Source organism: Trachypithecus francoisi, unplaced genomic scaffold (assembly GCF_009764315.1).
Source record: "Trachypithecus francoisi isolate TF-2019V2 unplaced genomic scaffold, Tfra_2.0 Lachesis_group8, whole genome shotgun sequence".
NCBI lineage: Eukaryota > Metazoa > Chordata > Mammalia > Primates > Cercopithecidae > Trachypithecus > Trachypithecus francoisi.
Genome location: NW_022681473.1, coordinates 111,458,006 through 111,485,625, shown reverse-complemented (window position 1 = coordinate 111,485,625; position 27,620 = coordinate 111,458,006). Strand labels below are relative to the sequence as shown.

The 27,620-nt window shown below is 45.7% G+C and overlaps 1 protein-coding gene and 1 pseudogene across 1 annotated transcript in view; both read left to right on the top strand.

Annotated features, from left to right (window-relative positions):
- Nucleotides 1-27,620, top strand: part of CLMP (CXADR like membrane protein) — a 119,531-nt gene that overhangs the window by 33,283 nt on the left and 58,628 nt on the right. The window lies entirely within an intron of this gene.
- LOC117081568 lies at nt 24,201-24,932 on the top strand (annotated as a pseudogene).

The window sequence follows — 27,620 nt, the reverse complement described above, 5'->3', positions numbered from 1 at the left end:
GGCTAATTCTTTGTATTTTTTTCTTTTTTTAGAGATGGGGTTTCACCATGCTGCCTAGGCTGGTCTCAAACTCCTAGGCTCAAGTAATCCACCCACCTTGGCCTCCCAAAGTGCTGGGATTACAGGCATGAGCCACCACACACATCTGACCCCATTCTGCATTTAAAGAAGAAAAAAAAAATCGGTGCTTCTCACATGCAGGCTGAGCATGACTGGTTTAGTGCATGGTAAGGGCTTGATAAATATTTAACAGGTTAAATTATTTGCTCCATCTATCTTAGTTCTACCCTCTCAAATAGATTATAAGTAACTTGTGACCCGTCTCTACTAAAAAAATACAAAAAATTAGCCGGGCGAGATGGCGGGCGCCTGTAGTCCCAGCTACTCGGGAGGCTGAGGCGAGATAATGGCGTGAACCCGGGAGGCGGAGCTTGCAGTGAGCTGAGATCCGGCCACTGCACTCCAGCCTGGGCGACAGAGCCAGACTCCGTCTCAAAAAAAAAAAAAAAAAAAGAAACCAAGTTTTAAAGCACTGATCTTACAAATCTCACTGAGCAGGGCCCAGGGCTAGGCCCAGGGCTGGGTACCTAGTAGGCACCTGGTACACACCTAGTACATACCTTTGGACAAGTAACTGCCTTTCCTGCCCCTTTCCAGTGCTGCTGTCAAAAGAAGGCCAAGGAAATCTAACGCTGCCTGTTTCAGTCAATAAATAGGAAGGCAAGTTTCTTGTCACTTTTTTTTTTTTTTTTTGAGACAAGTTCTTACTCTGTCACCCAGGCTGGAGTGCAGTGGCGTGATCTTGGCTCACTGCAACCTCCGCCTCCCAAGTTCAAGCAATTCTCCTGCTTCAGCCTCCTGAGTAACTAGGATTACAGGTGCGCACCACCACACCCAGCTAATTTTTGTATTTTTAGTAGAGATGGGGTTTCACCAGGTTAGCCAGGCTGGTCTTGAACTCCTGACCTCAGGGGATCGGCCCGCCTCGGCCTCCCAAGGTGCTGGGATTACAGGCTTGAGCCACTGCGCCCCTTGCCCTTGTCAGTTTCTTTGAAGAATTCATGCCTGAGATGTTTATAGAGGAAGAGCCTTCACAAGAAAGAGAACGGAAGTAGGACCAAGCCATTACACATCTTAGAAAATAAGTCAATTAGAGATTTGTCTCTAACTTGAGCCAATCCAAATAATTCTGCATAATTCAGCTCCTTTCCCAAATTTCTTGTTGCCTATCTGCTTCACTCTCTGATTTTCCGTAGAAATTAACTGTGTCCATGTGAGCCAGCATTTAGGAAATCATTAAAAAGTGCAGTAAAGACATGCAGCAAAACATGCTTCTTTTTTTTTTTTTTTTTTTTTTTTGAGACGGAGTCTGTCACCCGGGCTGGAGTGCAGTGGCCGGATCTCAGCTCACTGCAAGCTCTGCCTCCTGGGTTCACACCATTCTCCTGCCTCAGCCTCCCGAGTAGCTGGGACTACAGGCACCCGCCATCTCGCCCGGCTAGTTTTTTGTATTTTTTTAGTAGAGACGGAGTTTCACTGGGTTAGCCAGGATGGTCTCGATCTCCTGACCTCGTGATCCGCCCGCCTCGGCCTCCCAAAGTGCTGGGATTACAGGCTTGAGCCACCGCGCCCGGCCAAGCAAAACATGCTTCTAAGCACTGTCCGTCTAAAAATGTCAGTATCTATTTATCTTCTCAGGAAAAAGCTCAGGGTATAACTGGATTATTGAAATAAATTCTTTTTTTTTTTTTTTTTTGAGACAGTCTCACTCTGTTGCCCAGGCTGGAATGCAGTGGTGCAATCTTGGCTCACTGCAACCTGTGCCTCCTGGGTTCAAGCGATTCTCCTACCTCAGCCTCCTGAGTAGCTGGGACTACAGGCACGTGACACCATGACTGGCTAATTTTTGTATTTTTTAGTAGAGACAGGGTTTCACCATATTGGCCAGGCTGGTCTCAAACTCCTGACCTCCAGTGATCCTCCCGCCTCAGCTTCCCAAACTGCTGGGATTACAGGCGTGGGCCACTGCACCCAGCTGGGATTATTGAAATAAATTCTTACCGTCAGGGTCTGTTTTGTGGTTCTTCGAACATTTAACAGCTTGTTACAAAAGTAAAATTATCATCATCATCGGGCAGGAGGTCTTAAAAACAAACCAATGTGGTAGACGTAAAAAAAAAATTGATATGTTCCCCATTTTTCTTCCTTTTGACCAGAAATCAAAAGTAATTTTTTAAAGCAACAACTATTAATTGACTGAAAGGATTGGCAGAGAATTAAGGAAAACACCTACTCATCCCTGCAGACTCAAGGTGCCACAGCCATCCTCCAAAAGCCACCCTTCCTGTGTGCCCCCTGGGCCTCCCGCCACCTCACCGCCTTGTTCGTGTCAGTTGCCCCTCCCTTATTCTGTTAAGTGTGAGATAATTATGCCAAGATCGAAACAGTAAGACTAACATAAATTAAAACTGACGCACCGCACCAATTTTATTAATTCCTTGACTCCAACCAGCAAGTGACAGGTTCTCATGTTCTCATTCAGATGCTGCCCACACTCAGACGCTGCCTGGAGGGTGCCCCGGGCTGCCTGCCCACAGGAGACCTGAGAAGACACACTGTAGCTTCCTCACCCACCGCGCCTGTTTCTTCCTCCTCCTTCCTGTCACGTGCAGACTTGCCCCATCACCGGGCCAAGTACAGCTCCATCTTCGTGGCCTGCAGGCTCCCACATGGGTTAATTCCGTAATCTACTATGAGCACATTCTGGAAGGCTGATATTTACCTTCTCACTGAAACTAACTGTTAAACCATTTCCGAGAGATACTGGATTTTTGCTGGGCTTTCCAAACACTGCTTTAAGTATTTTTTAAATAACATATACACATCCAATTTTGAGCACAATGATTTTGTTAATGCTTTGACAGATCTTTGGCTTTTCCCACATTTTCCAAATGTCTTAGAACTAGGCCTGCAGAGCAACTACTTCGTGAACTGCTTAAGGGAGGTCTGACTTATATTTGACTCCCAAGTGCCTAGCACAACCCCTGGCACATAGAAAGGGGTTCAATGCATTAGACATAGAATAGCAATGACCATAGCTAATATTCACTGAACATTCTCTCTATGCCACACATCGGATGTGATTATCTTATTCCACCTTAGTAACAATTACCTGTGTGCTGTGCATCACGCGCACTACCCTTTGTAAATGGAAACATCTGGGGCTCAGAGGCGTGAAGAAACTTGCTCAAGTTCAACAGCCAGGAAGTGACAAATCAGATTTCGAACCCAGGTCTGTCTAGTTCCAAAGTCCCTATGTTTAACCCAGCACAGCATAAGGACAACAGTTGAACTAACCCTGATTTTAGAGACTGTAAATAATCGGATAGTCGCCTGGCTTTGTGGTCTACTGCAAAACTAAAATAACACATCCAACGGCACGACACGTATGGGAAAACAATGAGCAGGACCCTTTTAAAGGGGGAGACAGTGAGGCCCAGAGAGGAGGGCAGGTCAACCCAGTGCTGCAAAGGCATCAGGCCAGAGCAGCACAGTCCCTGGAGTCCCCAAGACTGATTTCCAGCATTGAAGGAGACTGACACCCAAATCTTCCACCGATCCTGAATTCACCACCCCTGATCCAGCCGTTGAACAGCCTTCTCCAGGAGGGAAGCATTTTATTAAGATTGCAGCATTCTATTATCTAGACGCACTGAGAGTTAGCTGGGAAACTCATTAAAAAGGATTGCTTCCGCTGACTGATGGGATGGCAGACTATAATTGGAAGGGCACTTAGAGGCTGAGAGGCAGTACGTGACTTGCCTAAGATCCCAGTGCAGACCAGTGGTCAATATTAGAGACCCAGCCTAACTGTGCAGTAGGGGTGCTTTGCGTTACACCAGCTTCCTGCCCTGACAAAGGCTTGCTAGATGTCAAGAGTTCGAGTGAAGCAGTATAGAGTACTTTTCAGGTAGATTGAGTAATGTATGTGAAAGCCTGGGAGACTGAAACTGGGGGTTTTGTGCAGAAGAGAACGGGTTGGAAGCAGCAGGAAAAAAATAATGTAATAAAGAAATGACTATGGGGAGGGCAATGGGGCGGTACTGGGTTGGTTCCAAAATATCACTTAGAAGAAGAAAATGGCCCCCCACTCTCTCCCTAGTGCTGAAAGGCAGTGAAAACACTCACAGTTAACATCCAAAGACCAGCGTCCCGGTCTCTGCTCTGTTACCCACATGCTGTGAACCCAGGCCGGTAACTCCACTCTGGGCCTTCACTATCTCTTTTTTTTTTTTTGAGACAGAGTTTCACTCTTTTGCCCAGGCTAGAGTGAAGTGGCGCGATCTCAGCTCACCGCACCCTCCGCCCCCACCCAGCTGGGGTTCAAGTGATTCTCCTGCCTCAGCCTCCCGAGTAGTTGGATTACAGGCATGTACCACCACGCCTGGGTAATTTTGTATTTTTGGTAGAAATGGGGTTTCCTCCACGTTGGTCAGGCAGGTTTCGAACTCCTGACCTCAAGTGATCCACCCACCTCAGCCTCCCAAAGTGCTGGAATTACTGGCGTGAACCACCGCACCTGGCCCTCATTTCTTCTTTATTCGTGATATAAAGAGGTTGTCCTGGGTGACTTCTAAGATATCCTGGCTCTGCCACTCAAGTATTCTTCTGGACTGGGATGACTGAAGGTTACATCTGATGTCCTAAAACTACTCAGAATATTCCACCCTGCTGTGGCTACTCTGTGATGGTCACTTCTCCAAGTGCCTCTGAGTTTTGTTTTGGATTCAGAGCCAGCTGATAAATTGGCCCTAGGCTTTTAACCTCTGGGATTCCTCTGTTTTCCTGGGAGTAAATGTGTCCCTCAGTGTTTCTGTTCCTAATGCTGTTAAATGTTATTTTGGTCACAAGCCTCAGCCACTGAATAGAAATCTTAACCAAAACAATTGCTTAGGGAAGTAAAAGGCAGAGTCCTGGAAACCAAATGTCCAAGCAGTGATTGATATCCATGGAGGTTTTCCCTGCAGCCATGTGCACTGCTGCTGAGGAAGCTTAGCAAGCTTTCTGGGAAGAAGGAAGCACATTTGTGGGATTTTTATCTGTGGGATGGAGCAAAGCTGGGCATCTCTCCCTCACATTTCTCCACCATTTTGTATAGCTGAAAGAAGAAAGCATTTCCATACCACAGGTAAAGACTCACAAATGATGCTTCCTTCTTCCAGCTGTACAAAATGGCAATGGGCTTTAATGCCTTGGGACAAAAGACCCTCTCCCTCACTTCTTCCATCAGTTATCTATTACTACAGAAAAAATCCCCCCGACCACCACTTAATGGTGAAAACAACAAACATTTATTATTTCACAGTTTCTATGAATCGGGAATTCAGAAGCAGCTTAGCTAGGTGTTCCTGGCTCAAGATCACACCCGAGTTTGCAGCCAAGGTTGGCTACAGTCCTCTGAAGACTTGGTTGGGGCTAAAGGATCTGCTTCTGTTTTAGCATGTATGCTCAGGCTGTCATAAAATGACACAGGCTGGGTGACTTAAATAACAGACATTTATTTTCTGAAAGCTAAAATTCATGATCAAGGTGCCGACAAATTCAGTGTCAGGTGAGGTCTGTCTTCCTGGCTTGTAGATGGTTGCCCTCTTGTTACATCCTCACACGGCCTTTCCTTGGTGCCTACGTGTGAGGGGAGAGAGAGAGAGAGCTATCTCTCTGGTGTCTCTTCTCATAAGGACACTAATGTTATTGGATCAGGGCCCCACCCATTTAACCTTAATTACTTCCTTAGTGGCCCCATCTCCAAATATAGCCACGTTGAGGGTTAGAACTTCAACATATGAATTTTCCAGGGGACATAAACACTCATTCTATCACAGTTCCTTAGATGGTATATTTATAGGTTTTGGTTGTTGGCAGGAAACCTCAGTTCCTCCCCACTTGGGCCTCTCCTTGGGCTGCTTTGTCATTCTCATGCCATGGTACCTGACTTCCCACAGAGAGCAATTCAAGAGAGCAAAGGAGAAGCCATAATATGTTTTATGACTGAGTCTCGGAAGTCACACACTATCATTTCTGCAAAATCCTACTGGTTACAAAGCTCAGCCTTATTCAATATAGGGACTATACAAGGACATGAATACCAGGAGGCAAGAGTCCCTTCAGACCATCTTGGAGGCTGGTTATCACATCTCTGGATGAAAAGACATTATGGTATCAGAAAAAGAATGTATGTTTTGAAAACCAGTAGACCTGGAACTAAAGTAAAATTCTAGCTCTACCACTTGTAAGTTATGCAAAACTAACCCCTCTGAGCCAGTTTCTCCATCATTAAAATAATAATACCTTCCTCACAGGATAGGTGTAAGTACCAAATGAGAGAACGAATTTGCTGTGTTATAGCTAGCAATCATCTGGTAAACACTCTTGCCCTCCCCTGCCTTCCCTAGTCTCTCACCACCTCGCTATTCCCATCTTCAGCACTTGCCCAGGCTTCAACACTTCCCTTGTGCAATGGTAATACAAGTCAAGAATTCTAAAATGCCAGAGTTAGAAGGTCTTCTGAGGTCGAGCATGGTGGCTCATGCCCATAATCTCAGCACTTTGGGAGGCTGAGGCAGGAGGATCCCTTCAGGCCAGGAGTTTGAGACCACCCTGGTGAACATAGTAAGACCATATCTCTACAAAAAAAAAAAATTTAAGTTAGCTGGGTATATGGTGGCACATGCCTGTAGTCCCAGCTACTCAGGAGGCTAAGGCAGGAGGATTACTTGAGCCCAGAAGATCGAGGCTGCAGTGAGCTGAGATCGTGACATTGCACTACAACCTGGGCAACAGAGTGAGACCCTGTCTCAAAAAACAAAGTGATTTCTGTATCATCTATTCTAGTAGTCCCTAACTTTTTAACCACCAGGGCTCTTTCTGTTATCTTCCTCCCAATGAGCCCCATATTTTGAAATAGTTTTGACCACCAAACAAATTACAGTAACTACATATTTCGTTTCCCATTATATTCATCAAAAGCATGTATAACTGCCCATCAGAACATCTGATCAGTGAGTGAAAATCTGGACCTTCACAGTGAATTATAACCATTTCAGTGAAAAGTAAAGTAGTTATTATTTTAGGGACCCAGAAAAATGAGGAGGATTTATCCAAGGTCATTCAGATTAGTTGCTGATAAAACTAGGGCTCAATCCTGGACCTCCTGACTCCAAATCAGTGATCATTCCCTAATCCTAAGTGGTCACCTTATTTATTTGACATGACATGCCATATCATGATATCTCTTATGTCGTGATATCTGACATCAGAGATTTAAATCCCTTCTAGCCAAACAGTATAAAACTGCAGAATAAAATATCTACTTTTTCAACGCCCTACTTGCACGGCTAACACAAATGGACAAGACTTTGGCACCCTTAAATGTGGCTCATCAACACCACAGAACAGGCCATTACATCGGTGGCCTCCATGCTGAGTTGTCTCCCCAGCCAATGTGCCTATAGGTTCTAAAGCTACTTAGTCAGAGCTATAGGATAGGGGGCAAGTTTTGCATGTTCAAGTTTTCTGGTCCATACCAGCTTCTCATTGACGAGTAAGAGTCCAGTCAGAGTAAGGTGTAAGGAAGTCATCCTTGAGCCTACCTAAATGGAGGAGGGGGTGAGAGAGGGCACGGTTTGGCATTGACGCCGTCTTGCTATGGAGAATAAGAGCTGAGAAGTATGAGGGCTCCATATACATCCTGGTGTGGGCCATCAACCTCATTTATTGGCTGGAAGGTCAGCATTATGATAGGTATCCAATCCCAACACCTTCTATAAAAGGGAACAAAAAAGAACCAAAGGAAGAAAAGCCTAAGAATTAAAAGGGAGGCCAGGGGAGGTGGCTCACGCCTGTAATCCTAGCACTTTGGGAGGTTGAGGTGGGTGAATCGCTTGAGCTCAAGAGTTCAAGACCAGCCTGGCCAACATGGTGAAACTCCATCTCTGGGGAAAAAAAAAAAAAAGTCAGTAGTCCCAGCTACTAAGAAGGCTGAGGTGGGAGGGTCACATGAATCCAGGAGGTCGAGGCTGGAGTGAACTGAGATCGTGCCACCGCACTCCAGCCTGGGGGACAAAGCGAGACCCTATCTCAGAAAAAAATAAAATTAAAATTAAAAAGCACTAAAAGGGAATCCCTCCGGCCATGCAATGGAAATAATTAGTGCCTATGAACCAGTTGTTTAAAAACCAGTATTTCACAAAATTTGTATGGTCTTTATGTGTGTGTGTTTGGGGAAGTCCCTCCCTTTAGTTCATAATAGAGTTCCTTTTGAATGCTGCAGCCCACCTCAGCTTTATTAAGGGACACAAGGAAAGAGGATTTTGTCTTTTCCATATTTGGGCCAAAATTTTACGTGGGAGAGGTAAATCTTTAGGGACAAGGTGGTCATGGCAATGGGATGAAAAGGAGAGAAGCTGGCAAGAGAAAAAAAGAAATTCAGAGAAAAAGATTAGATAAACGTTTTCAATTGAGCCCTCCCTCTTGGAGAGAAAATATCTGAAACTTGTATTTACTCAAACGCTGGAAGCTGTTCTGTGCCTGGGGGAGAGAAGAGTTCAGTGTTCCAGATGACTGGCAAGCTTGAATGTCAGCCTTGCTACAACACAGGCCCTGAAACCTTGGGAGCTCCATCAGCGTGGTCCAGAGAGATGCTGTAATGTCAATTACATTTAATGTCACTGCTCTGTACTCGTTCATCCAGAGGTGTTCCATGGCAAGAGATGTTGTTTCCTAAAGAAACCTTTAGAAAAAAAGAATAAACATCCTCAATGAGCTTCCTTTGAGGGCAATTTGTATCTGCCAGTGGCTGAACCACTTTATCCAACATCCTTCTGTCCTTCCAGATATTTCTCACACAACTTTGGTGCTCCAGATCCCTCACCAGGCCCTCTGAGTGTGTTCGGGACATATGTGGTATAAACAGGAAAGGATACAGGGGGCAATGTGGAGGCAAAGGGAAAAAGCGGCAAGGTTCTTGGCAAGTATTTAGCTAAACTGAGCTAAAATTACCTAAATCAAAAATAACCTGTCCTTGAGGGATGTATTTTTTTCTCCGGGGGTGCCAAAACCAAGTACCACAGACTGGGTGACGGAAACAACAGAAATGTATTTTCTCGAAGCTGGAAGTCTGAGATTTAAGTTGTTGGTAGGATTGGTTTCCTCTAAGGCCTCTCTCCTTGGCTTTTATTGTATTTATTTATTTATTTTATTTATTTATATATATTTTTGAGATGGAGTCTCGCTCTGTCATCCAGGCGGGAGTGCAGTGGCACAATCTCAGCTCACTGCAACCTCCACCTCCTGGGTTCAAGTGATTCTCCTGCCTCAGCCTCCCAAGTAGCTGGGATTATAGGCACGCGCCATCACGCCTGGCTAATTTTTGTATTTTTAGTAGAGACAGCGTTTCACCATGTTGGCCAGGCTGGTCTGGAACTCCTGACCTCAAGTGATCCACCTGCCTCGGCCTCCCAAAGTGCTGGGATTACAGGTGTGAGCCACCACGCCTGGCCTCTCTCCTTGGCTTTTAATGGCTTTATTCTCCCTGTGTCTTCACATGATCTCCCTGCACCTGTTTATGGCCTAATCTCCTCTTCCTATAAAGGCATATGACTGTACTTGTCATATTAAATTAGGGCCCACCCTAATGACCTCATTTTGACTTTTAAAAGACCCTGTCTCCAAAGACATTACCTTCTGAGGCACTAGGAGTTAGGATGTCAACATACAAATGGATTGGGGGCCACAATCCAGCCCTTAACAAAGGGGATTTCAGTTTAGAGGAGGTAGCAATTCCCACACATGTGGAGGAAACTCATGTAAATCTATAACAAGGCTGTTGTGCAATAGGCCAGGTGTGTGGGACTATGGGGAGGGAACTCAGGAGAAACTGGCAACAGGCAGAGTGGGTGGAAGAAGCCTTTACTGAAGAGGTGGGAATGGAGTTAGCTAGAAAGGGAAGTAGATCTGAGGAAGGTAGAGAGAGGGAGAGCAGGTGGAGGAGAGAGCATTCCAGGTGGGAGGACTAGTATGGAAAATGTTCGGCCAAGACTCTAAGACATGCTCAGAGGACATTGAACAGATCAGTCTTCAAAGGTTGGAGCATTCATTTTATGAAAGCAGAGAAGAGGCCGGGTCCAGTGGCTCATGCCTGTAATCCTAGCACTTTGAGAGACGGAGGTGGGCGGATTGCGTGAAATCAGGAGTTTGAGACCTGCGTGAGCAACATGGTGAAATCCTGTCTCTACTAAAATACAAAAAAATTAGCCAGTCACGGTGGCACACACCTGTAATCCCAGCTACACGGGAGGCTGAGGCAGAGGCAGAGGCAGAGGCAGAGGCAGAGATTGCAGTGAGCCAGGATCGTGCCACTGCATTCAGCCTGGGCAACAGAGCAAGACTCGGTCTCCAAAAAAAAAAAAAGTAAAGGGAGAAGAGAAGAGCTTGAGAAAGTGAGAGAGTGAGCTGAAACTATAGGGTGGAGGGCTGGGCTACACATAGACTTCCTCCCACGAACACTTCTTCTTCTTCTTCTTTTTTTTTTTTGAGACAGAGTCTTGCTCTGTTGCTCAGGCTGGAATCTCGACTCACTGCAACCACCGCGCTCCCAGGTTCAAGTGATTCTCCTGCCTCACCTCCTGAGTAGCTGGGATTATAGGAGCCCACCAACATGCCCAGCTAATTTTTGTATTTTTAATAGAGATGGGGTTTCACCATGTTGGCCAGGCTGGTCTCGGTCTCCTGACCTCATGATCCACCCGCCTCGGCCTCCCAAAGTGCTGGGATTACAAGCATGAGCCACTGTGCCCGGTCACCACGAACACTTTTTAGCTGGGCAGAGAACATAGCAGTAATAATATATGTGTATAGCTCCTTATAATTATTAAGATTTTTCATAAACGATCTCATTTTCATCACTACTAATACTCAGTGAAATCATCAGGGCATCATTTGAATCATTCTATAATGATTATTATAGGAAATTGAGGGGGAGAGAGTTTAAGTTGCTTAACCAGCAGATTTGAGGGCTGCAATCACAACTGTGCTGTGGGCAAATTCATCTGACAGGCTTGCGAAGAATGCTCTGGAAAGGGAAGAGGAAGGAGGCAGGAGCTTTCCAAGATGAGAATAGGAGGGAAGTGATAAAAGCTGCAATTAGGGGAGTGGTACTAGAACTAGAAAAATGCCATAGAGGAAACCAGCCCTACCAACAACGTGCTGTTGGCTTGGATAATAAACATGCTGAAAAAGAACACGCTATGAAATAAGCAAAAAGGCCCTGGGAAGGGTAATGCATTTGGTTCCTATCATACTTCATATCTCAGCAGGAATTAATTGATCAGATTCTTCCCCGCCTTTGCTAAGTAGGAACAGGAAGAAGGTGCAGCTCTGTTCCCACATGTCTTTCACAGGCATTTAGTATATTACCCTGTAATCACGTATTCATATATTGTCTCCCCCACTAGAGTATGAGTTCCTCCACTGGAAAAGTGGCGGGACTCAAGATTGACCAAACCCAGGCTTTTTACAATTAAATTGGTCAAAGTTAAGCCTGGAATTTATATTCTGCGGCCATTTTGCTCCCCTTGGGAAAAGCTCACCTGAAACGAAGTCAACTCCAAGATAAATAGAACCCAGAGATGGTGGCTGGTATATTTCTGATGACATGACATGTATAAGCACCTGCATTTAGTCATGCCTAAAGCCAGAAATCCCTGGATTTTCAGATATAAAAATGTATTAGTTTCCCAGGGCTGCTGCAAGAAATCACCACAACCTGGGTGGCCTCAAACAACAGAAATATATCCTGTCGCAGTTCTGGAGGCCAGAAGTCTGAAATCAAGGTACAGCAGAGTGGTGTTTCCTCCAAAGGCTCTAGGGAAGAATTCTTTCCTGCCTCTTCCTAGATTCTGTAAACACTTTCTTAGCATGGCTCTGTGGGCTCTGCAGATGAATACGTGGCACGTACTTTACAGCCATCTCCTCTGGTGGTAATTTAGACACCCGCTTCCTGAAAATTCAGGGCCTTTGATATTTTACCCACCCCTCACCACATCCCAGCCCATCTCTCCTTGCTTGAGCCCATTGTTTAACTAAACAGAAAACAGATTCTAATTCCTGTCTTGAAAAGCAACCAGTGAAGGCTCTTTAAGGATATAGCCATGACAGGGTAGAAGTAGCATTCAATGTCCTCTTCTAAAAGAGGCTGATGTTTCTAGAAGAAGATCAGACATTAGGCACACACTAGACCTCAGTCTTTATGGGATATAACAGAGGCAGTAAATTGGTGAAGAAGTCTTGCTAATATACATTTCTTAGTAATGACTAGAACCTGGGGCATGCTTGCAGTTGACCAGCTTCCCACTATAAATATCAGCCAGGTACAGATGAGGCTTCCAGGAGATGAGGGCAGAAGTTTAGGGGGGGTTGGCATTCAGACTTGAAGTTCTTCAAGGGAGAATCTGTTCATCTCTTAGAAGGTCTGAAGTCTGGAGGTAAAGATTCCCACTGTCCAAGGAAACAATCTTAGGCATCCATTACCCTTCCCATCTGCTAATCTAAGTAAGAGATGATCTGTGACTAGTATGAGACAGAAGAAAAATAGAACGGGAACCAACTTATTTTGTGGACATGTAAATTTAGGCTATTCCTATTCATGGGATTGGATTTTCTCCTCATTCTCTTGTCATAGGCAGGTGCATTCTTGCATGCTAAGCTCTATGCTGCCAGAACTGTGGACCACTGATGTTCTTCTCCCCTTCTTCTTCAGATTCCATCCAAATGCTCTTGTGCAGAGTTCAGACAAATCTGTGACAGCAGGGCATAGTGAAAACAGCATAAGCTTTGAGGTCAGAAAGACCTGGACTAAATGCCAGCTTTGAAAGCTACTTAAAAGCCCTGCCGTCCTGGCCGGGCGCGGTGGCTCAAGCCTGTAATCCCAGCACTTTGGGAGGCCGAGACGGGCGGATCACGAGGTCAGGAGATCGAGACCATCCTGGCTAACACGGTGAAACCCCGTCTCTACTAAAAAATACAAAAAACTAGCCGGGCGAGGTGGTGGGTGCCTGTAGTCCCAGCTACTCGGGAGGCTGAGGCAGGAGAATGGCGTAAACCCGGGAGGCGGAGCTTGCAGTGAGCTGAGATCCGGCCACTGCACTCCAGCCTGGGCGACAGAGCGAGACTCCGTCTCAAAAAAAAAAAAAAAAAAAAGCCCTGCCGCCCTAAACATACGCCTGCTGGTGAAGAGCAGAGTTGTGTTTGATGCGCATAGCATTTAAAACATGCCAGGTACTATGCTATGTGCCCTACACATGTTAACTCACTTAATTCTCACCACTAACTCATGACATTGTGTACTATTAGCATCCCTATTTTATAGATGGGGATGTTCAGGTATGGAAAGATCAAGTAACTCACATCTAGTTAAGCTGCAGAACCACGATGTGAATTTACACAGTCTGGCTCCAAAGTCAGTGTCTAAACCATGCACGGTGGCTCATACCCCTATTATTCTAGCACTTTGGGAGGCCAAGGTGGGAGGGTCTCTTGAGGTCAGCAGTTTGAGGCTGCAGTGAGCCATGATCACATCACTGATCCAGCCTGGGCAACAGAACAAGACCCTGTCTCAAAAAAAAAAAAAGTCAGTGTCTTTAACCACTAAGGCAAGTTTTATTACCTCCTCCATTCATTTCTTCAACAACTGTTTCCTGAGTGCCTACTCTGTACCCAGCACTGCATAAGATGCTGAAGATGCAGTCAAGGACATGGTCCTAACCCTCCAGGCACTGACATTCTAGTGGGAGAGGCATCACGATACACAGTGCTGGGCTGCAGGCGTGCTAGGGGAATCCAGAGAAGGGGCAGTTGAGAAAGGCTCGCTGCTGGGCATGGTGGCTCACACCTGTAATCTTAGCACTTTGGGAGGCTGAGGCGGGAGGATCACTTGAGCCCAGGCGTTCAAGACCAGTCTGGGCAACACAGTGAGACCCCATCTGTAAAGAACAAACTGTATTTTTAATTTTTTTAAAAAGAAAGGCTCATTGGAGGGTGTGACCTCTGAGTCTTATGGGGCCAGTGAAAGGTAGACCATGGGGCCACAGACAGGATAAAAGAGGAGAGGTTTCTCCAGGTGGAGAAAATAGTGAATGCAAAGGTAATTGTGTGACGGTTCATGTGCAGAATAGGAGGCAGTTCAGTGTAGCTAGAACAGAGCATGACAATGGAACAGCTACACGGGATGAGGTTGGAGAGCCAAGCAAAGTCATATTTCCAAGGGTCTTTCTATCATACTAAATTTGAAGTTGAACTTGAAAAAAAATGGCATTTTTAGAAAACATAGTGAATGCACTGGAAAATATAAAACTGAACGCAAAGAGTCCATTTTACACAAAGATGTGAGAGTTTGCATTAAGCAGGCTAACAGGGATAGAGAAAGGTCAGAGTCAAAGGCATTCAGGAGCTCGAATATATAGAACCAGGACTAGCTGAATGTAAAGCAAAGGAAGAGCGAGGAATCAAACATGACTCGCTGGTTCTTGCTAAGTAGGGAGTAGCCCTAGTCAGTCCGATAAGTGATGCAGGAGGCACAGCCCCGAATTTGAGGCGCTTGTGAGACCTCCAAGGGAAGCCACCTTGTCTGGTTATACTGGTCTTTGGGGAGGAGGTCTGGTGGTAGATTTGGAAGTTATTAGCGTCTAGGTGTGCACAGGCCTGGGAATGACAATGACACCAGGGGAACTGGGGAGGAGAGATGAAAGAGAGTTGGAGTCAGAACCAGTGTTCACAACACACACCCATGGAAGAAGAACCAATGGCAGGGAGCAGGAAGGAGGAAATCCTAGAGAAGAGGGTGTCATGGCAGGCTAAGGCCAGAATTTTAAGAATGAGGATGTGTCACAGAGCTGAGGAGTGGGCCGACCTCTACTTGTAGGTGGGTCTACACATCTAACCCCCCACCAAGACTGTGATCGAAGAGCAGAGCTGTGTCTGATGCATCTGTTTTCCCAAAACAGCAGGTGCTTAATGTGTAAGGAATAAGGAAATAATAAGAGCCAGTATTTATTGAGTGTGTACATGCGCCAAGCACTAGACATTTTGCATGGATAATCTCATTCAGTTCTCACAAGCATGCTATTAGGTACATGCTATTTATATATATATATATATATATATATACACAAACACACATATGTGTATATATATATGTGTATGTGCGTGTGTGTATATATATGTATGTGTATGTGTGTGTGTGTGTGTGTGTGTGTATATAGACTCCCAAAGTACTGGGATTACAGACGTGAGCCACCGCATTCAGTCCTGATATCTGATTTTTAACAGGGAAAAAAATCCTTTGAATGGTTAATCTGACGGAATTTTCAGCATCACTATTAGAACTGAGAAGAAAAGATGTTGGGAGGTGTGCCCAAAAGCCTCAAGATGTAAATTCACATCTTGATTCTGCAGCTTACCTAGATGCAAGTTACTTGATCTTCCCATACCTGAACATCCCCATCTATAAAATAGGGATGCTAATAGCAGTCATGGCGCACACAGCTGGCCCTGCTCTACCCTGAGCCCCTATGCAGCGTTAATGAGCAGCTGGAAGCTACCTGCACAGGCCCAGACCTGCCTGCTGGTGTTATGGGCCTTCCCCTCCAGCGAGGGCTACAGGTGGGAGCTGAAGAGCAGGAGGAGATATGTAAAGTGGCAGACGGCGCTAAGGTAGTAGGTGCTGATTTCCTAGTGCACTTATCAAGCTCACTAAGGCAGGGAAGTGTGGGACTATTCTGCCTTCCACAGTGAGGAGCACAGCTCAGTCAGCACATTAAAACCAGCCACAAGGCTGGGCACAGTGGCTCACGCCTGTAATCCCAGCACTTTGGGAGTCCAAGGCCCGCGGATCACTTGAGGTCAGGAGCTCGAGACCAGCCTGGCCAACATGGCAATACAAAAATTAGCCAGGCATGGTGGTGGGCGCCTGTAGTCCCAGCTACTCAGGAGGCTGAGGCAGGAGAATCGCTTGAATCCGGGAGGCGGAGGTTGCAGTGAGCCCAGATGGCGCCACCACACTCCGGCTTGGGCAACAGGGCAAGACTCCGTCTCAAAAAAAAAAACCAAAAAACAAAAAAACAGCCGCAGAGCTGAACCCACTCATGGAGCATACACTGACAAAGTCTGTGACGTGCAAGTAAAAGGAGTGTCCTCTTACTTCAGTTTCTGGTGACCCAGAACTAGACCTTGGGCAGTAGCTCTCAACCTGTGAGTCACAGAGGTCGGCAGGAAAACAGACAAGAGCACAAAGTTAACCCTTTAATAGCACTCGAGAGCAATGCAGTCCAATAGAAATACAGAACTAGAAATAGAATGTGAGCCCCCAAGGAATTTAAAATTTTCTAGTAGTCATGTCAAAAAGAGCAAAGAGAAACAGGGGAAATTAATTTTAATCTATTTTCATTTAACCCTAAATACACAAAATATTATTTCAACATATAATCAATGGAAAAAATTACTAACAAGATTTTTTACACTCTTTTTATTATACTAAGTCTTTAAAATCTGCTGGGTGTTTTACGTTCACCATGCATTTCAATTCCGGTTAGCCACATTTCAATGGCTCCATTGCTGCATGTAGTGGCTGGTGCAGCACTAGAGCCTGCTGCACCAGGCTCTGTAAGTCTGAGAAGCCGGAACAGCAGGAAAGTCAGGCCCCTGACACACAATCAGCCTGTGAAATCTGAGGAATGGGGTCGAAAGGGATCCACCAGCTGGTACCTGAGGTCCACATACAATCAGCTCATAAATCTGCAAGACGGAAGATATCCCTGCACTTCAAAAACTCTGTCTACTGCTTTATATGACTTTTTTTTCTGTCACAATGCTCACCTTCATGTCCATTTAACCTCAGTTTACCAAAAAATATCATTATCCCCAGTGGGTGTGGCGGTTCATGCCTGTAATCCCAGCACTTTGGGAGGCCGAGGCGGGAGGATCACCTGAGGTCGGGAGTTCGATACCAGCCTGACGAACATGGAGAAACCTTGTCTCTACTAAAAATACAAAATTAGCTGGGCATGGTGGCACATGCCTGTAATGCCAGTTACTCAGGAGGCTGAGACAGGAGAATCACTTGAACCCAGGAGGTGGAGGTTGCGGTGAGCCGAGATTACACCATTGCACTCCAGCCTCAGCAACGAGAGAGCAAAAGTCCGTCTCAAAAAAGTATATATATCATATCTCCAAATATTCATTGAGAGTACAGTATGCCTGCACTGTGCTAGATATTGGATCCAGTAATGTCCTCTGCATCTACAATGCATTGCAGATTACAAAGCCCTCAACACAAACCAAAGAAGTGGGTGTATCAATTATCTATTACTATGTAACAAATGGCTACAAATTTAGCAGCTTAAAACAACACACACTTACTACTTCATCATCTCTGTGGGTTAGGAGTCCAGCTATGGCACGCAGAGTCCTCTGCTTAGAATCTCACAAGGCTGCCGGGCTCAGTGGCTCATGCCTGTAATCCTAGCACTTTGGGAGCCTGAGGCAGACGGATCACTTGAGGCCAAGAGTTTGAGACCAGCCTGTCCAACATGGTGAAACCCCATCTCTACTAAGAATACAAAACTTAGCCAGGAGTGGTGATGCACACCTGTAGTCCCTGCTATTCAGGAGGCTGAGGTAGGAGGATCGCTTGGACCTGGGAGGTAGGGGTTGCAGTGAGCCGAGATTGCACCACTGTACACCAGCCTGAGCAACAGAGTGAGACTCCGTCTTAAAAAAAAAAAAAAAAAAAAAGGTCTCACAAGACCGTAGTCAAGGTGTTGGCAAGGGCTGGGTCCTCATCTGGAGGCTCAGCTGGGGCTTGTCATTGAAATGCAAGTTGTTGAAGCTGTTGAAATGTGAGCCTAAGATCAGGGTGGCTTGATCTGTGAGGATGTGAGGATGTACTTCCACCCTCACCACTCACATGATTGTTAGCAGTATTGAATTCTTTGTGGCTGTAGGACAGAGTCAGCTCTCTGCTGGATTTTGATCAGAGGCCACCCACTGTTCCCTGTGTCATGGCCCTCCTCATAGGCAGTTCACATGGCAGCTAACTTCAAGGCTGGCAGTGCTTCTAATTACAGTCTGCTGCTGCAAGGTTGTTTTATACAATTTAACATAATCATGGAATTGACAGTCCATCACCTTGGCCATATTCTATTGGTTCAAAGCAAGTCACAGGTCCACCCCATTCTCAAGGGCCTATGACTACACAAAGGCATGAACACCAGGAGTTGGAGATCGTGAGAGCCATCTTAGGGTATGTCCACCACAGTGGTATTATCCCAATAAATAACATAGGTAAGCAATGAGGGTTAGGGACAATGACTGGCAACAGTCACTCAGCTCATAGGGGAAAAATTCATGACTAAGGTCCATGCGTGCTGATTCCATGGCCAATGTCCCTTCTAACACAGAGTGACAGTGAAACATGGCTCCTGCCCTCAGGCAGCTGGCTAAATAATTAGGGATGGGGGCTAGAAATAAGCTTACCCAGAACTCTGCAGTGTCCCCACACATGTGAGAGGCTTGGCCCAGGGAATAGGTTGTAAGGAACCTCCACTGGGTTCTTGAACTGTCCCTCCCTGGACATAGGCGGGAATATCAGAGATGAGACATGGGACTTTGGCCTGGTAAGAAGAAATCATGGTCTCATGTCTAGGAGTAGGACTGCCTATTTTAAGAAATCACATCCAGCCAAGAACCTCATCCATCACTGTTCCTAGGAGATTTTGCACTGTAACTCCTAAATTCCGCCTTCTCCCACTTAGGGCTTGACTGTAGGATGCTAAGGTCAAAGCTACTTACTATAGGTTTCCCACCTTCTCTGCCAGGCACTGTGGATACCGCCCTGATCTTAGGCTCACATTTCAACAGCTTCAACAACTTGCATTTCAACAATTTGCATTTCAATGACAAGCCCCTAGTGGTATATCTGAAAGCAGTGCCTGGACAATCGGATCTCCTAATACCTCTGCTACTCCATCCTCAACAGGTAGAATTAAGGTCAAACTTGAAGAATTTTGACTAGATCAGCCAGGCGCAGTGACTTACACCTGTAATCCCAGCACTTTGGTAGGCCGAAGCAGGAACTGCTTGAGCTCAGAAGTTTGAAACCAACCTGGGCAACATGGTGAAACCCCATTTCTACAAAAAGTACAATTAGCCAGGTGTAGTGGCATGTACCTGTATTCCTAGCTACTCAGGAGGCTGAGACAGGAGGATCGCTTGACCCTGGGAGGTCGAAGGTCCAGTAGGCTGTGCTCACACCACTGTACTCCAGCCTGGGGGACAAATGCAAGACAATATAAGCCACTTCATAAACATCATTAAAAATAATAATTAAGTTTATACGGTTAAGTAAAAAGTTACTATATACACTAAACACCTTAGCATTTCACGGATAGAAGAGCCCATTCAGAACCAGAATCAGATAACTCGATTTGGGCTTTAGAAAGAGACCTAGGTTTAGCGCCATGGTTCTCAGGTGGAGGCAATTTTGTTTCCCAGGAAATATTTGGCAATATCTGAAAACATTTTTGATTGTCACAACACAAGGAAGGAGGAAGGGTTGTGTTAGTCTATTTTGCATTGCTATAAAGGAATGTCTCAGACTGGATAATGTATAAAGAAAAGAGGTTTATTGGCTCACCACTCTGCAGGCTGTACATGAAGCATAATGCTAGGCACCTGCTTCTAATGCGGGCCTCGGGAAGCTTGCAATCATGGTGGAAGGCAAAGGGGGAGCCCGCATATCACATGGCAAGAGAGGGAGCAAGAGGTGAGGGATGCCAGGCTCCTTTAAACAACCCACTCTCATGTTAATTAATGGATGATCCAGAAGTCACTACCATGGCTGGGGGTGGGGGCACCAAGCTATTCATGAGGGATCTACCCCCAAAACCCAAACACCTCCCACTAGCCCACCTCCAACATTGAAGGTCATATTTCAACATGAGATTTGGAGAGGACAAAACATCTACATCATATCGGAGGGATGGAGAGGTGCAACTAGCATGTAGGGAATAGAGGCCACTGTACAGTGAGTGCTGCCATACATCCCACAATGCATGGAATGCTCCCACAGCATGGAATTACCTGGCCAGAAAAGTCAGTAGTGCTGAGGTTGAGGATCCCTGGCCTAGAGTTGGCAGAGAGGAAGAGAGGAAAGCTTTGGGCAAAGGTTGTGTGTGGGAGTGTGAGGGTTGCGGGGTAGAGGGGAGGTATAAGATGGAGGCAGGTGGAAGAACAATAGAAATACCAGGCCACCACCCCACGTTGTAATCCAGAGGAAGATTCCCTCCACCAACCAATGATAACTTATCTTCTGACTTACTGATCTCCATTAGCAACAAATATAAGAATCCCTTTTATATTTCACCTTTCATTCCTGCTCACCTTTTATTCCTACATGAAACAGGATCTCATAACCCTTCAGGAGTTTCTTCAAACTCTGACAAAATTACCTTCCACCCCTACTATACAACCAAAGGTATTTTAGGCTTAATTTTTCTCCTCCTCCTCCTAATAACCCTAGTACTATTTTCACCTGACCTCCTGAGCGACCCAGATACGCTTTAGCCAACTCCCTCAACACCACATCCCACATTAAGCCAGAGTGGTACTTTCTGTTTGCCTGTGCAATCTTACGATCCATCCCTGACAAACTAGGAGGCGTACTGGCCCTTGTATTCTCCATTTTCATTCTAGCAGTTATTTCTGTACTTCACACGTCTAAACAACAAACCATAATATGCCGACCATTGAGTCAGTGCCTGTTCTGAATCTTAATGGCCAAACTATTTACACTCACATGAATTGGGGGACAGCCAATCGAATACCCTCGCCATTGGACAGACAGCATCTGTTATGTACTTCTCTACCATCTATTTTATTTTATTTTATTTTGAGACAGTGTCTTGCTCTGCCGCCCAGGCTGGAGTGCAGTAGCGCAATCTCGGCTCACTGCAACCTCCACCTGCCAGGTTCAAACAATTCTTCTGTCTCAGCCTCCCAAGTAGCTGGAACTACAGGCATGCGCCACCATACCCGGTTAATTTTAGTAGAGACGAGGTTTCACCATGCTGGCCAGGCTGGTCTCGAACTCCTGACCTTGTGATCCACCTGCTTCAGCCTCCCAAAGTGCTGGGATTACAAGCGTGAGCCACAGCGCCCGGCCCTTCTACCATCCATTTTAGAATCTTAAAATGTTACCACCGAAGCTTACAGATCCAGCCCAACTCCTTTGCATTGCAGATGTGGAAACTGAGCCCTAAAGAGACAGAATTGAGTGCTCAAGGCCACACAGGTTTCTAAATAGCAGAACCAGCTGCAGAACCCAGGCCCCTAACTCACTGGCCAGTCCTATTTCTTCTGTTTTATTTTTGACATCCAACAGTTCAATAACTTTTTGAACAGCTCTCTTACAAACCTCTGAGCTGCAGAATAGTTTTCAAAACTGAGCTGCAGAATAGTTTTCAAAACTATTCTGCAGCTCAGAGGTTTGTAAAGCTTTTCTGCTAAGGACCGGAGAGTAAATATTTTAGGCTTTATAAGCCAGACGATTTCAGTCACAAATACTCAACGCTGCTGCTGTAGTGTGAAAGCCGTCATACACCATACATAAATAAATGGGTGTAGCTGTGTTCCAGCAGAATTTATTTATAGACACGGAATTTTAATGTTATATAATGTGTCAGAAAACGGTACCTTTTCTTTTAATTTTTTTCCACCCATTTAAAAATGTTAGAAGAGTCTGGGCGCAGTGGCTCACGCCTGTAATATCAAAACTTTGGGAGGCCATGGCGGGTGGATCACCTGACGTCAGGAGTTCAAGACCAACCTAGCCAACATAGTGAAACCCCATCTCTACTAAAAATACAAAAAATTAGCCAGGTGTGGTGGTGCACACCTGTAATACCAGCTGCCGAGGAGGCTGAGACAGGAAAATTACTTGAACCCGGGAGGCAGAGGTTGCAGTGAGCCAAGATCGGGCCATTGCACTCCAGCTTGGGTGACAGAGCAAGACTTCATCTCAAATAAATAAATAAATAAATAATTATTCTTAGCTCCAGGCCACATCAAATGGTGGTAGGGTAGGGGACGAGGGGTGGGGGGCAGGTGGGAGCAGGGAGGATGTTACCAGATTTGGACTCTATGTCAAAATTGCTGATATGCTGCTGTCAGAAAGTAGATCTCCGTAACCAGCAGGAAAAAATTTTAAAAACTCGAGTAAAGTGCAATAAATTGCAAACAATACACACCATAAATACTGTTGTTGCTAAATGTAAGATAAAGTTTCATATTTCTATATGTACACACACATACACATAAGCACTAGAGAAAGATCCAGAAGGATCTTCATAAAGTTCATAACAGGAATTACTTGGGGGAGGGGAGGAGGCTTGATGGGAATAGGTCAAGGAAGGCCTTGCAGTGTTTCCATGTGTTTTATAATGAGAACATATTTATGTCTTAGTCCTGTAACTTTTTAAAGTTTTAAATTTAAAAAGAATCCATGTGTACCTTATACTAGTTCAATGAATTTGCCTCAGCCCTCACAAATAAACTTCATCCCTCCTTGCTGCCTCATCCGAGGGAATCAGGGACAGAGCTGGAGAAGCCCAGGACAGAGCTTCAGCCCCTGCTTAGCAAGCCACCGGGAGGCAGCCCCAGGCCCTGGGGATTTCTGGTCATTTTATGGTTTGGGGGAGGGAGGGAAGAAAGGCTCTTTCATCAAATTAAAAAAATAAAATAAAATTACTACTCTTTCTGCTGGGATACTGATGGTCTAGGGCTCTTAGAGGATCTGACTTTGGAAACCCCAAGGACAAAGGAGACCTAAAAAGCAGCCGCAGCCAGTCCCCTGGTGTCTGGGTCGCTGCTCTTGAAACCTCCAGCACATGTGGTTTCAATCACCGAGCCTGGCGCCTTCCGCCACTCAGAAGCCCAGCAGCTTCGGGGCGCCCAACTGACTTCTTTGTTTGCGAGGAGTTGGGCCCAGCCAGGGTGGCCGCCTTCGCCTTCGAGAGAGGTTTTAGGCTCAGCCTTCCCCTTTCTATAAAATTCCGGAAATCTCAGGGCAGCCCCAGGCGACAGGCTGCAGGCAGCCTGCAGCCTGCTCCGGGGAGTTCTTATCTCCGGGGACAGCCTAACCCTAAGACCTCTTGGCCAGTGCCGTCCAAAGCAAACAGCAAGCAGATGGTCCAAGTTCGGCCTCTGGTGAAACTGTTTATTCTTAGGAGATGGCCATCTCCCCTCTGGGACCCTGCCGGCTCCACTAGCCTTTGCTCCTCTTTCCCTTCCGCATCTCCCCCTTTCTCCTTCTAAATGGGAGTCCTCTGAATTTGATACCACTTTTGAGCTTTAAGAAAGGTCTACCCCGTCTCTACTAAAAATACAAAAAAAATTAGCCGGCCGTGGCGGCGGGCTCCTGTAGTCCCAGCTACTCTGGAGGCTGAGGCAGGAGAATGGCGTGAACTCGGGAGGCGGAGCTTGCAGTGAGCTGAGATTGCGCCACACTGCACTCCAGCCTGGGCCACCGAGCGAGACTCCGTCTCAGAAGAAAAAAAAAAAAAAAGAGAAAGATCTGCAAGGAAAAGTCAGCATTCCTTCCATTGTGGAAGGTTAATTTGGTTTCCTAGAGGAGAAGGGTTGAATGGAAACATATGGTGCTGGGGAAACTGGACATGGGAGGTTTACATTCCCAGTTTGGAATGAGGACAAACCTTGTTTGCCTATGTTGGCCGCCTGTCACATCTAAAACCAGATGCCATTAGCCAGCCCCATCAGTAAGATTCCATTTATGGTAAGTTACTAAAGTTATACTTCCAGAAAGTTAAAGGTGACAAGGCGTCCTGGCTCACACCTGCAATCTCAGCACTTGAGAGGCCGAGGTAGGCGGATTCCGTGAGCTCAGGAGTTCGAGACCAACCTCGCCAACATGGTAAAACCCCTGTCTCTACTGAAAATACAAAAACTAGCCAGGCGTGGTGGCATGTGCCTGTAGTCCCAGCTACTTGGGAGGTTGAGGCAGGGGAATCGCTTGAACCTGGGAGGCAGAGGTTACAGTGAGCCGAGATCACGCCACTGCACCCCAGCCAGGGTGACACAGCGAGACTCAGTCTCAAAAAAAAAAAAAATTACTTGTAATAACCCAGGTTCCAGCCATGAAATATTACACTGGAGAGACCATAGACTTCCATCTTGGCCAGGGAGAGGAGGGCGGGGTGGGGGGGACCACCCCAGAATTGGCCCCCTGGCGGTATCATGGCGACCTGAACCCCGCTCCCCAAGAATATGAAAGTGATGATGACTCTTACGAAGTGCTGGATTTAACTGAGGATGCACGAATTCAGTGTTTGGCCACAGTTCGGGACCTATGGTGGAATTCAGTGTTGGAATTCAGTGGTGGAATTCAGTGTTTGGCCACAGTTCGGGACCTATGGTGGAAAAATACTCAGTAGCTACCCAGATTGTAATGGGTGGCGTTCCTGGCTGATGTGCAGGATTTTTGTTCCAGAAAGTTGGAAAACTTGCAGCAACTGCAGTAGGTGGTGGTTTTCTTCTCCGTCAGATTGACTGGAAGAGAGTTGAAAAAGCTGTAAACAAAGCAAAAAGGCACATTAAGAAACGGGCAAACAAAGCAGCACCTGAAATCAACAATTTAATTGAAGAAGCAACGAATTTATCAAGCAGCACATTGTGATATCCGGTGGATTTGTGGGAGGCTTTTTGCTCAGACTTGCATCTTAAGGACATGAATATTCTCACATAGCGGATTCAACTACGAGAAGAGAAGTGGCAGCAATAAGGGGTCTCTCAACAGTACATGCTGCCAGAGTCTCCTGATGTCATTACAAACTTCCCAACAACTCTAGAATTCCATGGCGGACAGTTATAGTCTCAGAAGCCAGGCACAGTGGCACATCCCTATAATCCCAGCCTCTGGGAGGCTGAGGCAGGCGGATCGCTTGAGGTCAGTAGTTTGAGACCAGCCTGGCCAACATGGCGAAACCCTGCCTCTACCAAAAAATACAAAAATAGCTGGGCATGGTGGTGCATGCCTACTTGTGAGGCTGAGGAGAATCGCTTGAGCCCAGGAGGTGGAGCCTGCAGTGAGCGGAGATCACACCACTGCCCTCCAGCCTGGGCCACAGAGTGAGACCCTGTCTCAAAAATAAAATAAAAATAAAAATAAAAAACAGGGCCAGGTGCAGTGTCTCACGCCTGTAATCCCAGTACTTTGGGACGCCAAGGCGGGTGGATCACTTGAGTCAGGAGTTCGAGACCAGCCTGGCCAACATAGTGAAACCCCGTCTCTACTAAAAATACAAAAATTAGCTGGGCATGGTGGCAGGCGCCTGTAATCCAAGTTACTTAGAAGGCTGAGGCAGAAGAATCACTTGAACCCGGGAGGCAGAGGTTGCCGTGAGCCAAGATTGTACCACTGCACTCCAGCCTGGGCAACAGAGCAAGACTGTGTCTCAAAAATAAGATAAAATAAAATAAAATAAAATAAAATGAGAGAGACAAAAATAAGATAAAAAAAGGAAAAAGTTATCACCTCAGAGCACAGAGGAATAGAAAACACTGGGGAAACTGTGATTTAGGAAACAGCCACATCTCCATGTGGACCTTCTGAATAGCTTTCCATATTTGACAGTTCCCCAAAGTAATCATTCCTTTGCTGAGTCCTTAACAGGGCAGCTGGCCACTCACCGGCCGTGTGCCCTGGCATGGGACTGAATCAGCCTACAGGAAGATAGGAATCATATCTTTCTGCAATTTGCTAAAAAGAAAAAAAAATGCTATTTGTGGAGCAGAGGTTCTGCCTCAGCACTTGGTCCAGTTCTGCTCCTTCCTGAGAGGTTTCGTACACGTACGCACGCCCGCAAAGATTCTTACTTTCCTTCACTTTTGTACTTCTTACTATAAGAGCTAAGATAGATTTTATACAACATGCTTTAAACAAGATTATATTTAATCCTTATGACAGCATGTGAAAAGGTACTGTTATTATGCTCATTTTATAGATGATAAAAGTAGGTTTAGAAAAATTAAGGATCTTGGCCAGCTGCGGTGGCTCACGCCTATAATCCCAACACTTTGGGAGACTAAGGCGGGTGGATTGCCTGAGGTTAGGAGTTCAAAACCAGTCTGGCCAACATGGTGACACCACGTCTCTACTAAAAATACAAAAATTAGCCGGGCATGGTGGCGCATACCTGTAATCCCAGCTACTCGGGAGGATGAGGCAGGAGAGTCACTCAAACCTGGGAGATGGGGGTTGCAGTGAACCAGGATCACACCATTGCACTCCAGGCTGGGCAACAAGAGTGAAACTCTATTTCGAAAAAAAAGAAAAGAAAAAAGAAAGAAAGATAGATTAAGGACAGAGTCAGGACTCGAATGTGACCCAAACCCACTCAAGTAACCATCCTCCACACTGCGTTTTGAAACCCAGTATTTAAGAGTTTGGAAAAGGTTAGTTTTGGGCTTATTTTTGGTTTTGTTCATTTGTTTGTTTTGTCTTGCTTCTAATCTTAAATACATAAAATTAAAGTAAGAACAGTTAGAAATTCCCTCCAAGAGTCAAAATGTTTCTTTTTCAAAATATTCTTTCTATATTTTTCTTTTTTTCTGTATTTTTTTCTAATCTTTGTGGCTACCATGAAATATTTCTCAATGGAACTGATGGAGCAAGAGAAATTTCTAGGCTCTTTATATTTGAGGGATGAGAAAAAGATCTAAAACTAAACAGTAATAGTATTTGGAGGGAAAGAAAAATGATCACCTAAGTACTATTTTGGAATGACAGATATTATTTTTGAAATCCAGCTGGACACAGTGGTTCACGCCTGTAATCCCAGCGCTTTGAGAGCCCAGGGCGAGTGAATTACTTGAGGTCAGGAGTTCAAGACCAGCCTGGCCAACATGGTGAAACCCTGTCTCTACTAAAAATACAAAAATTAGCCAGGCATGGTGGTGCACACCTGTAATCCCAGCTGTTTGGGAGGCTGAGGCAGGAGAATCATTTGAACCTGGGAGGTGGAGATTGCAGTAAACTGAGATAGTGCCACCGTGCTCCAGCCTAGGCGACAGAGTGAGACTCTGTCTCAAAAAAAAAAAAAAAGAAGAAAGAAAGAAAAAAAAAGAATTCCATTTGGGGAAGGAAAACAAAGAACTTACCACACTTTTCATGCTGTGTGTGAATATCATATACATGTATGCTATGATGGTGTTTAGAAGCAACTCTGAATGGAGTTTTAGATTTGTGAACTATTTTCTGACTCCTGAACTACTTTTTTCCCCAACCCTTTCCCACATCTCAACCCTCACCCTCCCAGAATGCCTGCTGTCCATTCCTTGGCATGTGCAGGAGGCAGGAACCATGCATTTCCCAGTGGGTGCCTTCCAGGGAAGGCGGGCTTCTGTCCATCTGGGCGAGGGCATCATTTAGGGAACATTAGCTTGTGTCAAAGGAAGGGTGATAAAAATTTTTCTTTTCCCTCCTGACTTGCTTAAAC